General features: G+C 44.3%; 1 long non-coding RNA gene across 1 annotated transcript; it reads right to left on the bottom strand.

Moving 5' to 3' along the window:
• Nucleotides 1–654: 654 nt before the first annotated feature.
• Nucleotides 655–13944, bottom strand: LOC143939311 (uncharacterized). The gene is made up of 3 exons (XR_013263759.1): nucleotides 13797–13944; nucleotides 13629–13681; nucleotides 655–1329 (listed from the first exon to the last, which is right to left on the bottom strand). It is a non-coding gene; the product is annotated as an uncharacterized LOC143939311 (long non-coding RNA).
• Between the last annotated feature and the right edge of the window lie 466 nt (nucleotides 13945–14410).

Below are 14410 nucleotides of genomic sequence, written 5' to 3'. Positions count from 1 at the left end.
GGCAAGGGAGAGAGGTGGGGTGGTGATACAACAATGATGGTGACATCACAGTGGACCATATGTATTAAAATTAATGTTTGAAAATTACTAATCATGCCTTTATAACAAGTACCTTGAATGTCCGCCTTGCAAAATGGGGTCATTTTGTGGGTGTTTATACTGTCTTAGCACTTCAGGGCCTCCAAAAATGTTGTAGGTAGTGGAGAAATGAAATACCTAATGTATGCCCCTTGAAAGCATGAAGGTGCTTCTTGGACAGCATAAAAGCCTTATATGTGGTATCACCATACCCAGGAAGAGCAGCAAAATATGGTTTAGGGTGTGGCCGGGAGGTGTGAAAAATAACTTGTTAAAATTACAATTTCGTGAAATTAATTTCAATTGACTTTACCGTACTAGCTTAGTTTTCCCCCCCAAAAAATTTGTTAGATCTTTATAATACTCACCATGCATCTTACTGTATACCTTGAGGTAAGTACTTTCTGAAAAGGGGTCACTTTGGGGGTGTTTGTACAGTTCTGGCATTTTAGAGCCAAAGAAATAGTCAGGGTTAATACATTTCAAATGCATGTACCAGTTTGTAGACTTTTACAGCGTAAATAATCTACACTTATTTGCTTTTTTACAAAAAATGTAGCAGAATACATTTGAGCATGATTTTGTGATTTGTTTTTTATTGGGTGTTTTTATAACAGAAAGTAAGAAAAGCATTTTTTTGTCGTTTTTCTTTATATAGCAATAGATGCAGTGAATAGTGATTAAATACCATCAAAATAAATCTCTATCTATTAAAAAAAAGATATAAAATTCATCTGGGTAAAGCATTGCTTGACCAATAAATTGACAATCAAACTGGCAGCACTGAAGAAAAAAAAAGGAAAGGGGTGTAACATGCTAGTACTGAAGTGACTGGTTAACATCTTCCTTTTCTGACAAAATGTACGGGAAATGTTCTCTCACATGTTACACATATCACATTATTTTGACTATCGGAGTTATACGGACAAGGGGGGTTTACAATGGATGTACGAATGCAATCGATGAGCTTGAATTTTGTGCTACTTAATACATTTGTAGGGCCTTGCACCCCTCTACAGATGGCCTGCACGGTGGCTGCGGTTGAAAAGATGAAAGTGTTCACTTGCTTGCATTGACCACGTATGATGAATATATTGCTGTGCATGACATTTTTACAGTTGATGTTCGGTGTGCTTGTAATGTGCTTGCTCTTAAATGCTGCCCAGTTCTGAGACAACGACAGATGGGAGAGACCCAGGACAATCCCAAATACCAGAAGAAGAGATTTTGCACACATTCTGTCCAATGTTTCTGAAAAGAGAGATACAATAAAATGTATCACTGTTTACAAGATATCAAAAAGACAATGAAGATAGAATTGTTTCAGGGAGAACATATTTAATTTTTTTTTGGGGGGGGGGGATTGATGGAATGTGTATTCATAGTTGTTTATTTTATTAATGTTCTTTGTATTTTCTTTTTATTATTTCCCTGCTATCACTATTCTTTGTGTATTCTCTCTGTGAAAAAACAAGGGTAACCATTTAAAGCCCTTAAAAACAGCACAAGCTACTTTCATTTCTCTTTCAGCATTGACTCCAATAAATTTTACCAGAATGGTGAAAATTTCCCATATCTCCAAATTTTCACCAAACCCAACCGCTTGTTAAATATCAGCAACACGGGAGGGCAATGAGTTGGGTGGCTAATAGACCAACGGTGGGGTTGATTTACCAAAGGCAAATAGACGGTGCACTTTGCAAATGCAGTTGCACTCTGCAAGTGCAGTTACTCCAGAGCTTAGCAAATGAGGTAGAACTTCACTTTGCAAAGAATACCCAATCACATGCAAGGAAATAAAAAAACAGCATTTTTGCGTGCGCAGGATTTGATGATGGAAGTCAGCAGAGCTTTCCCTCTTTCCTAAGCTCTGGAAAAATATCCTTACATAATACAACTGCACTTGCACTTGATGCACCACAATGTGGCACAACACAAAACACAGTATGTGTTGTGGTATGCTGGCCCTGACTATACAGTGTGTTGGGGTGCCATTGATAAAGAATGACACTAAACAGCACACACAGCCAAGTGTTTATGTGACTAACAATTGACTGAAAATGGGATAAAAAATGTAAGACCCAAGATGCAACTGCAGTTAAAGGATGTGCATCCTCGTCATCAGGGCTAGATGTCAACAAAATGAATATCATCAGAAAACACTTAACCGCTTGCGGACCAGCCGCCACAGTTTTATTGCGGCAGGTTGGCTCCGCTGCATGAAATCACGTTATTCGTGAGGCTTGGCTTGCGGGAGCTTGCGCGTGCCCTTCGTGAGCTCCATGAGTCCTACAGCGGGTCCCGCGGACTCGATGTCCACGAGCATACCCACAATCGCCTCACGGAGAGGAAGAACGGTGAGATGCTAATTTAAACAAGCATCTGCCCGTTCTGCCCAGTGACACTGTCACTGATTACAGGGAGCGCTGCTCAGTGATGTGTCACACAAGCCCAGCCCCCCCCCCCCCCCCCCCACAGTTAGAATCACTCCCTAGGGCATACCTAATCCCTACAGCGCCACCTAGTGTTAACCCCTTCACTGCCAGTCACATTTACACAGTAATCAATGCATTTTTAATCACGCAGATCGCTGTATAAATGTGAATGGTCCCAAAATAGCACCAAAAGTGTCTGATGTTTCCGCCATAATGTCGCAGTCATGATAAAAATCGCTGATCGTTGGCATTACTAGTAAAAAAAAAGTTATAAAAATGCCATAAAACTATCCCCTATTTTGTAGACGCTATAACTTTTGCGCAAACCAATCAATAAACGCTTATTGTGATTTTTTTTTAACCAAGAATATGTAGAAGAATACATCGGCCTAAACTGAGGGGAAAAAAAAAATGTATACATTTTTTGGGGATAGTTATAGCAAAAAGTAAAAAAGAATGCGTTTCCAAATTGTCGCTCTTTATAAATAAAACCGCAGAGGTGATCAAATACCACCAAAAGAAAGCTCTATTTGTGGGAAAAAAAAGGACGTTCGTTTTGTTTGGGAGCCACATCGCACGACAATTGTCAGTTAAAGCGACGCAGTGCCGAATCGCAAAAAGTGCTCTGGTTTTTGGCCAGCCAAATCCTCCAGGCCTGAAGTAGTTAAGCCAAAGAGCTCCATAAACACCAGGCTTTTTACAATAATGTAGATAAGAACAACCTGGTAAAAATGTAAAAAGGAGCTGGGAGCTCTACTCCAGTTAAATCAAAGGCTCCCATGCTGGCTTCAGTATAGAGGAAGGACAGCAGACAATGGATGCCCCATAGCAAGAATATGGGTGATGTCATTGCCCAGGCTCTGCAGCCATTGTAACTCCTCTTCACTGAAGCCGGCCGATGGGGAGGTCATGTGACTGGACCAGAGCACCTTTAGAATAGGTAGGTATATGGGCTTAAAATGGGGGAAACATGTTTAAGTATAGTAGGTGTTTGACTGGACTTCTACTTTAACTAGATGCTGACCGCCGGCTGTCAAATGATGGCCAGGTGGCGCACCTATTGCGGCGGGAGCAAACATGCGCGCGCATCCCTGTTTCTTCGGTGGCGGCGTGTCACGGAGACACCGCTCGCCACAGAAGGGGGTGAACAGCCATTGGTTATGGCTGTTTACCACGTGATCGGCCGTGATGAAGTCACAGCCGATCACAGATGGTCACACCCCGACTGTGCACGGCGCATGCGCGCGATCGTGAGCGCAGTGCGTGTGCACGTCGGTGGTGGTGTGTTCCCCGGGAACACTGCTCGTCACCGACGCTGGTAAACAGCCATTGGCCGGCTGTTTACCCACGTGATCGGCTGTGATCCTTTCACAGCCAATCACTAAAATGTAAACAAACCACGGTAACGAGATGTTACCGGGTTCTGCTCCTCACACACCGATCATGTGTGAGGAGGAGATTGCGGTAACATCTCGTTACCGCCTACAGTGTACACCAATCACACTGATTGCCCCCCCCCCAATAAAGAGGACCTGTCACCACCCCTCATAGTACCTGTCAATCACAGTCCATCAGAGTACCTGTCACAGTCCATCAGAGTATTTGAGTACCTGTCACAGCCCATCAGAGTACCCGAGTACCTGTCCCAGCCCATCAGAGTACCTGAGTACCTGTCCCAGCCCATCTGAGTACCCGAGTACCTGTCCCAGCCCATCTAAGTACCCGAGTACCTGTCACAGTTCATCAGAGTACCCGAGTACCTGTCCCGGCCCATCAGAGTACCCGAGTACCTGTCCCGGCCCATCAGAGTACCCGAGTACCTGTCCCGGCCCATCAGAGTACCCGAGTACCTGTCACGGCACATCAGAGTACCCGAGTACCTGTCACGGCCCATCAGAGTACCCGAGTACCTGTCACGGCCCATCAGAGTACCCGAGTACCTGTCACGGCCCATCAGAGTACCCGAGTACCTGTCACGGCCCATCAGAGTACCTGAGTACCTGTCACGGCCCATCAGGGTACCCGAGTACCTGTCACGGTCTATCAGGGTACCCGAGTACCTGTCACGGTCCATCAGGGTACCCAAGTACCTGTCACGGTCCATCAGGGTACCCGAGTACCTGTCACGGTCCATCAGGGTACCCGAGTATCTGTCACGGTCCATCAGAGTATCCGAGTATCTGTCACAGTCCATCAGAGTACTCGAGTACCTGTCACAGCCCATCAAAGTACCCGAGTACCTGTCACAGCCCATCAAAGTACCCGAGTACCTGTCACAGCCCATCAAAGTACCCGAGTAGCTGTCACAGCCCATCAAAGTACCTGAGTACCTGTCACAGCCCATCTGAGTACCCGAGTACCTGTCACAGCCCATCTGAGTACCCGAGTACCTGTTCCAGTCCATCTGAGTACCCGAGTACCTGTCACAGTCCATCTGAGTACCCGAGTACCTGTCACAGTGCATCTGAGTACCTGTCACAGTTCATCTTAGTACCCGAGTACCTGTCACAGTCCATATGAGTACCTGTCACCGCCCTTCAGAGTACCGAAATACCAGTCACCAAGCCATCAGAGTACCTGTCACCAGGCCATCAGAGTACCCGAGTACCTGTCACCAGGCCATCAGAGTACCCGAGTACCTGTCCCAGCCCATCAGAGTACCCGAGTACCTGTCCCAGCCCATCAGAGTACCCGAGTACCTGTCCCAGCCCATCAGAGTACCCGAGTACCTGTCCCAGCCCATCTATGTACCCGAGTACCTGTCACAGTTTATCAGAGTACCCGAGTAACTGTCACCAGGCCATCAGAGTACCCGAGTACCTGTCACCAAGCCATCAGAGTACCAGAGTACCTATCTCCAGCCCATCAGAGTACCCGAGTACCTATTTGCAGCCTATGTCTCATAGAATATACGTTGGGGTGTTTGCTTTCCAAAATGGGGTCATTTTGTGGGTAATTTCACTGTCCTGGTGGTCCAGGACCTTCAAAAGTGTGATAGGTAGGAATGAAATGAGATGTGTCATTTATGCTCCTAGAACGCCTGAACGTACTACTTCAATGTTCAGCCTCTCTATGTGGCCAGGCTGTGTAAAAGTCCTACACATGTGGTATCGCCATACTCGGGAGGAGTAGCAGAATGTGTTTTGGGGTATAATTTTTGCTATATATATGCTATGTCTTAGAAATATCCTCAATATTAAACTCTACGGACTAAGGCTAGGATGCAATTAAAGTGGCACATGATCTATAACTATTTTTTTTGTTTCTCTTCAGATATGATTACTTTATGGACATACTGTACAATATATTACCAAAAGTATTAGGACGCCTGCCTTTACATGCACATGAACTTTAATTGCATCCTAGCCTTAGTCCGTAGGGTTTAATATTGAGTTGGCCCACCCTTTGCAGCTATAACAACTTCAACTCTTCTGAGAAGGCTGTCCACAAGGTTTAGGAGTGTGTCTACGGGAATGCTTGACCATTCTTCCAGAAGGGAATTTGTGAGGTCCACCAAATGATTTGGAACAGTGCACAAAGCAAGGTCCACAAAGACATGGGTGAGCGAGTTTGGGGTGGAGGAACTTGATTGGCCTGTACAGAGTCCTGCCCTCAACCCGATAGAACACCTTTGGGATGAATTAGTATGGAGACCGCGAGCCAGGCCTTCTTGACCACATCAGTGTCTGACCTCACAAATGCGCTTCTGGAAAAATGGTCAAACGTTCCCATAGACACACTTCTATGCCTTTGGACAGCCTTCCCTGAAGAGTTGAAGCTGTTATAGCTGCAAAGGGTGAGCCAACTCAATATTGAACCCTACGGATTAAGACTGGGATGTCATTAAAGTTCCTGTGCATGTAAAGACAGGAGTCCCAATACTTTTGGTAATAGGTAAATTATACAGATCTTTTCATACACAGGCTAGTCAGAATAGGTGTTAGGAGGGAGGGAGGAAGTATTTTTAAAAGTAGTTAGGGCTTGACCAGAATTCTATTTTAACCACCTCAATACAGTGCACTTACACCCCCTTCCTGACCAGACCAATTTTCAGCTTTCAGCGCTCTCACAGTTTGAATGACAATTACTCAATCATCCAACACTGTATCCATATGAAACTTGCGTCCTTTTTTCCACACAAATAGAGCTTTCTTTTAGTGGCATTTAATCACTAGTGGGTTTTTTATTTTTTGTGCTATAAATAAAATAAAACGTACATTTTGTAAAAAAAATGCCCTTTTCTTTGTTTCTGTCATAAATATTTGCTAATTAGTAATTTTTCTTCATAAATTTTGGCCAAAATTTATACTGCTACATATCTTTGGTAAAAATAACCCACATTAGTGTATATTATTTGGTCTTTGTGAAAGTTATAGAGTCTACAAACTATGGTGCCAATCACTGAAAATTGATCACTTCTGATCAGGCCTTCAGTACATCAGGTGTACCTCATTTCTTGAGACACTAACAAGTCAGGAAAGTACAAATACCCCCCAAATGACCCCTTTTTACAAAGTAGACATTCCAAGGTCATGTGCATGTAAAGGCAGGCGTCCTAATACTTTTGGTAATATATTGTACAGTATGTCCATAAAGTAGTCATATCTGAAGAGAAACAAAAAAAATAGTTATAGATCATGTGCCATATTAACCAGTTGCCGACCGCCGCACGCCGATGTACGTCGGTACAATGGCACGGGCAGGCATAAGGACATACATGTACGTCCCTTGCCTCCCGCGGGTCGGGGGCCCGATCGGGCCCCCGCCCGGTGCCTGCGGCGGTCGGTATTCGTTCGGGAGCGATCCCGGACGAGGGGACGGCCATTCATTCATGGCCACCCCCTCGCGATCGCTCCCGACGAATAGAAATCCCCGGTGACATCACTTCCTCTCCTGTAATGTAAACACAGGAGAGGAAGTGATGTATTCTCTCCTCCGTGTCGGTATTTTTCGTTCCGACACGGAGGAGAGCGGATCAGTAAGTTGCACCAACACTCTACACACACAGTAGAACATGCCAGGCACACTCACACCCCCCCTTTACCCCCCGATCACCCCCCCAATTACCCCTGCCCCCCAGTCACAGTGACACCAATGTCATTTTTTTTTTTTTTTTTTTTTTTTTGCATTGGTGTCATTTGTGACTGTAATAACTGTTAGGGCAGTTAGAGTTAGCCCCCTTTAGTTCTAATGTACCCCCCTAACCCCCCCAATAAAGATTTAACCCCGTGATCACCCCCCGTCGCCAGTGTCACTAAGGCTGGGTTCACATTGCAGCGGTTTATGAGAACGAATGTGATTCGCACCGCACTGCAGTGCAAATCACATCCGATCTCTGTGCGATTCGAGTTCAGCCATTCACCGCACCCGCCGCACCCGCCACACCCGCCGCACCCGCCGCAAATTAGCACGGGACCCTTTTTTTGGCCCGCAGCAGAATCGGATCGCATGGGTGTTCACACCATGCGATCCGAGTTTGCAGATCGCACTGCGATATGTGAACTGATCTGGGGGTGTCAGTAACATTTCACTGACACTCCCATCAGTTCGCATAGGGCAGTGTGAACTGCCGCCGGGAGGCATGCGATGCGGGAACCCGCCGCGGATTCGCGGCGTTTCCGCATCGCTCCAGTGTGAACCCAGCCTAATAAGCAATCATTTTTCTGATCGCCGTATTAGTGTCACAGGTGACGCTAGTTAGGCAGGTAGGTATTTAGGTTCGCCGCAGCTTTTTATAGCGCCAGGGACCCCCATATACTACCGCATAAAGCCCCCTGATTGCCCCCTAGTTAACCCTTTCACCAGTGATCACCATATAACTGTTACAGGTGACGCTGGTTGGTTAGTTATTTTTTTATAGTTTCAGGGCACCCGCCATTTATTACCTAATAAAGGTTTAACCCCCTGATCACCCGGCGGGTGTCATTTGTGACTAATAACTGTTAGGGCAGTTAGGGTTAGCCCCCTTTAGTTCTAAGGTACCCCCCTAACCCCCCCAATAAAGGTTTAACCCCGTGATCACCCCCCGTCGCCAGTGTCACTAAGGCTGGGTTCACATTGCAGCGGTTTATGAGAACGGATGTGATTCGCACCGCACTGCAGTGCAAATCACATCCGATCTCTGTGCGATTCGAGTTCAGCCATTCGCCGCACCCGCCGCACCCGCCGCAAATTCGCACGGGACCCTTTTTTTGGCCCGCAGCAGAATCGGATCGCATGGGTGTTCACACCATGCGATCCGAGTTTGCAGATCGCACTGCGATATGCGAACTGATCTGGGGGTGTCAGTAACATTTCACTGACACTCCCAGCAGTTCGCACAGGGCAGTGTGAACTGCCGCCGGGAGGCATGCGATGCGGGAACCCGCCGCGCATTCGTGGCGTTCCCGCATCGCTCCAGTGTGAACCCAGCCTAATAAGCGATTGTTTTTCTGATCGCTGTATTAGTGTCACAGGTGACGCTAGTTAGGCAGGTAGGTATTTAGGTTCGCTGCAGCTTTTTATAGCGCCAGGGACCCCCATATACTACCGCATAAAGCCCCCTAATTGCCCCCTAGTTAACCCTTTCACCAGTGATCACCATATAACTGTTACAGGTGACGCTGGTTGGTTAGTTATTTTTTTATAGTTTCAGGGAACCCGCCATTTATTACCTAGTCTCACTAGTGTACCCCTAAATTTAGGGGTGTCTACTTTCCAAAATGGGGTCATTTGGGGGGGGTTTGTGCCATCTTGGCATTTTATGGCCTTCAAAACTGTAACGCCCTTAGAAAGCCTGAAGGCGGTGCTTGGTTTTCGGGGCCCCGTACGCGGCTAGGCTCCCAAAAAGTCCCACATATGTGGTATCCCCATACTCAGGAGAAGCAGCAGAATTTATTTTGGGGTGTCATTTCACATATGCCCATGGCATGCGTGAGCAATATATCATTTAGTGACAACTTTGTGAAAAAAAAAAAAAAAAAAAAAAAGTTTGTAATTTTCCCGCAACTTGTGGCAAAATATAAAATATTCCATGGACTCAACATGCCTCTCAGCAAATAGCTTGGGGTGTCTACTTTCTAAAATGGGGTCATTTGTGGGGGTTTTGTGCCATCTTGGCATTTTATGGCCTTCAAAACTGTAATAGGTAGTGAGAAGTGAACTCAAAAATTTACGCCCTTAGAAAGCCTGAAGGCGGTGCTTGGCTTTCGGGGCCCCGTACGCGGCTAGGCTCCCAAAAAGTCCCACATATGTGGTATCCCCGTACTCAGGAGAAGCAGCAGAATTTATTTTGGGGTGTCATTTCACATATGCCCATGGCATGCATGAGCAATATATCATTTAGTGACAACTTTGTTAAAAAAAAAAAAAAAAAAAAAAGTTTGTAATTTTCCCGCAACTTGTGGCAAAATATAAAATATTCCATGAACTCAACATGCCTCTCAGCAAATAGCTTGGGGTGTCTACTTTCTAAAATGGGGTCATTTGTGGGGGTTTTGTGCCATCTTGGCATTTTATGGCCTTCAAAACTGTAATAGGTAGTGAGACGTGAACTCAAAAATTTACGCCCTTAGAAAGCCTGAAGGCGGTGCTTGGTTTTCGGGGCCCCGTACGCGGCTAGGCTCCCAAAAAGTCCCACATATGTGGTATCCCCATACTCAGGAGAAGCAGCAGAATTTATTTTGGGGTGTCATTTCACATACGCCCATAGCATGTGTGAGCAATATATCATTTAGTGACAACTTTGTGTAAAAAAAAAAAATAAATTTTTTTTGTCATTATTCAATCGCTTGAGGCAAAAAAATAAAATATTCAATGGGCTCAACATGCCTCTTATCAATTTCCTTAGGGGGTCTACTTTCCAAAATGGGGTCATTTGGGGGGGTTTTGTACTGCCCTGCCATTTTAGCACCTCAAGAAATGAGATAGGCAGTCGTAAACTAAAAGCTGCGTAAATTCCAGAAAACGTACCTTAGTTTGTAGATGTGACAACTTTTGCGCAAACCAATAAATATACAATTATTGACTTTTTTTTTACCAAAGACATGTGGCTGAATACATTTTGGCCTAAATGTATGACTAAAATTGAGTTTATTGGATTTTTCTAATAACAAAAAGTAGAAAATATCATTTTTTTTTCAAAATTTGCGGTCTTTTTACGTTTATATCGCAAAAAATAAAAATCGCAGAGGCAATCAAATACCATCAAAAGAAAGCTCTATTTGTGGGAAGAAAAGGACGCAAATTTTGTTTGGGTACAACATTGCATGACCGCGCAATTACCAGTTAAAGCAGCGCAGTGCCAAAGTGTAAAAAGACCTCTGGTCATTTACCAGCAAAATGGTCCGGTCTGAAAGTGGTTAAGATACAGACATATATCTAGCACATTGATGGAAATTAAGAAGAGCCTTACATACCATACAAATTTACATTCTCAAGTTTAGATGGAGGCAAGGCGGGGCATTGAAAAAACAGTAGGCAGATACCTCATGCAGCTATTGCGCTACCATAGTAGGTAAAAACCATGCCAAGATAATAAATAGTTCAATAAAAAAACATTTATCATCTTGGCTTGGTTTTTACTTGTTATGGTGGCTGCATGAGGTATCTGCCTGCTGTTTTTTTTTTCAATGTCTCCATCTGAACTTGAGATTGGAAATGTGTATGGTATGTAAGGCTCTTCCTAATTTCCATCAATGTCTGTATCTATATTTGGTATGTGGTCTATACATATTATTTGTGTTCCAATTCAGATATTGCTACTTTATGGACATATATTGGGGGTTATTTACGAAAGGCAAATCTACTTTGCACTGAAAGTGCACTTGCAAGTGCAGTGGCTCTAAATCTGAGGGGTAGATCTGAAATGAGTGGAAGCTCTGCTGATTTTGTCATCCAATCATGTGCACGCTAAAATGCTGTTTTTTACTTTCCTTGCATGTCCCCCTCAGATCTACAGCGACTTTACTTCCAAGTGCACTTTTAGTGCAAAGTGGATTTTCCTTTAGTAAATAACCCCCATTGTCTGTTTTTTAACCACTTGGGATCCGCGCTATTGCCAAATGACGGCATTATCGCGGATCTACTTTTCCGGGACAACGTCTATTGACGTCGTCCCGTGCACGAGCGGCCTGTGCGCCCCCTGAGGGGCGCGCGCGGCGCGCTCTGTGATCGGCGAGTCCATGAGACTCGCCTGATCACCGATCTGTGGAAGGGGTCGATCCCGACCCCTTATCACGTGATCAGCTGTCAGCCAATGACAGCTGATCATGTGATAGAACGGAGCCGGTAATCGGCTATTATTCCTCCTCGCGCTGACAGCGCGAGGAGAAAAAAAAAGCCGATCACCGGCGGCCGTGATCGGGACATCAGTCCCGATCACGGCCAGCAATACAAGCCACCACCTGCCCCCTGCCAGTGCCCACCTGCCCGCTGAAGTGCCATCCTGAATAAAAGTAAGTGCCCCCCGTCAGTGCCACCCAGCAGTGCCCATAGTGCCCACAGTGCCACCCACAGTGCCACCCACAGTGCCACCCACAGTGCCCACAATCTGCCTCAAAGGTGCTGCACCCCAGTGCCGCCCATCAGTGCCCAGCAGTGCCGCCCATCAGTGCCCAGCAGTGCCACCTATCAGAGCCACCTTTCAGTGCCACCTATCAGTGCCCATCAGTCCCATCTATCAGTGGTACCTATCAGTGCCCATCCGTGCCACCCATCCGTGCCACTTATCCGTGCCACCCATCCGTGCCATCTTATCTGTGCCCATCTTTGCCCATCAGTGCCGCCTTATCTGTGCCCATCCGTGCCGCCTTATCTGTGCCTATTAGTGCCGCCTTAACTATGCTTATCAGTGCCCACCAGTGCAGCCTATCAGTGCCCACCAATGCAGCCTATCAGTGCCCACCAATGCAGCCCATCAGTGCCCACCAATGCAGCCTATCAGTGCCGCCTAATCAGCGCACTTCAATGAAGGAGAAAAATGACCCGTTTGCAAAATTTTATAACAAACTATTAAAACATGATTTTTTTATTTATTTTTTTTGCATCTTTTTTTGTTTGTTTAGCAAAAAATAAAACTCCGAGCTGTAATTAAATACCACCAAAAGAAAGCTCTATTTGTGGGAAAAAAATGATAAAAATTTCATTTGGGTACAGTGTTGTATGACCGCGCAATTGTCATTCAAAGTGCATCAGCGCTGAAAGCTGAAAATTGGTCTGGGACTGAGGGGGGTTTAAGTGCCCAGTAAGCAAGTGGTTAATTGATACAACATTGGAATATCTTTGCTAACAAGGCAAGTGTGCCGTTGGTGTTGTTACTCTGCCTTTTCAATGCTATTTGATCTATACAGATAATATATGGCTTATGCACCTTCTCCCATGCTTGCCCCAGGGGATTGATTGGGTGCCTCCATATGGCCTGTGTCTAACCTACTTCATTTGACATCTTGGGTGAGTACTTACTGGTCACCATGTTCACCAAATACACATAAATTACACAATTAGTTTTGCATATTTATTGGTTATTATTACTATTATGTTCTTTTCTACAGAATTTCATTCCCTCACTGAACTCCTGAAGGAGCTGGTATCCATGAAACATGTTGAGATTTGGTTAATACTATATATTCACTTTATTCCATTTTGCTTTGAACACTCAGTGATGAATATAGACATCTTGCTGGAACTTTAGTATAGACAGCTTCAGAGGGAAAAACTTTCATAATGAGTTTTAACAATGAGTCGTCTGTCATAATTGGCATATGTAATAAACCTTATATGTTTTTAATCATGTTGTAATGTCCTTGCTGGTACCAAGAAAAATCCTGTTTGTCCTAGTACTTTCTATTCAATAGGGCCAGAAAGAAGATTTTGATATCAATCTGATATCGGTATACTATCCCCTGAACGGGTTCATAATTAAAACCAGTCAATAGTAATGAAAGTGTCAAAATTTCACAAAAAAAAAACAGAACATAAGTACTGAACAAAACATGAAAAAATGAAATAAAAATCATCTCAAAACTGGTATGTTTATACATTATAGCATTGTAAAACGAATTAAAAAAATATATATATATGTAGATCAGATTTAAGATATGATAAGAAAGAAAACATACAAATTATGACGTTACTCACCACCTTTTTATTGTATCTTGTAGGCTGATAGGTAGGAGAGGCACAATGAAGACCTATAAAATGATAATAAGCTATGAGTGACTGACACCAACTGGAACTAGAACATGAAACACAGAGATATGGCAATATTACAATACATTATAGTGTGTCCCTCTCCAGCCCCCGTACCTGATATGTAGATGGTCTTTACTATGCTGAGGAATCTTCACAGACTGGCTTTTATTTTACTTTGCATGGGCTTTAGTCCAAAAAGGACGTGAAAATACTAACCACAAATCAATGGCTCCGTGTGCACACATCCTCTATCTCTCTGTTCTGTTAAAGCTGAACTCCAACCATTTGTTTTCCTAATGCAGTAGGGCTGTTCCCGCACAGCATGGGTGAACTGCTTGTTTTTGAGGGGACAGCAAATTTACACTGTTATACAAGATGTACACTCGCTACTTTACATTGTAGCAAGGTGTCATTTATTCAGTGTTGTCACATGAAAAGATATAATAAAATATTAACAAAAATGTGAGGGGTGTACTCACTTTTGTGAGATACTGTATAACCTGATGCAGTCAGCACTATTTATTGTAATAATTAGTGGCCATATAAACTTCCTTTTTTACTAAGGTGTGTAATGAACTCCCTTTTTCCTGTGTCCCTTTCCCCTATTTTTACACAGTGGCAGGACCCCTCACTGTCACAGTATATATAGATATACACTGTATATATATAATATATATTTTTAAATTTTCTTTTAAGTGTTGTGCTTTGTATATATTGTGATCGGAGAA

This window comes from Lithobates pipiens, unplaced genomic scaffold (assembly GCF_037356315.1).
Source record: "Lithobates pipiens isolate NorthernLeopardFrog02 unplaced genomic scaffold, aLitPip1_a1.2 Scaffold_1, whole genome shotgun sequence".
Lineage (NCBI taxonomy): Eukaryota > Metazoa > Chordata > Amphibia > Anura > Ranidae > Lithobates > Lithobates pipiens.
This window is presented reverse-complemented; position numbering and strand designations above follow the sequence as displayed.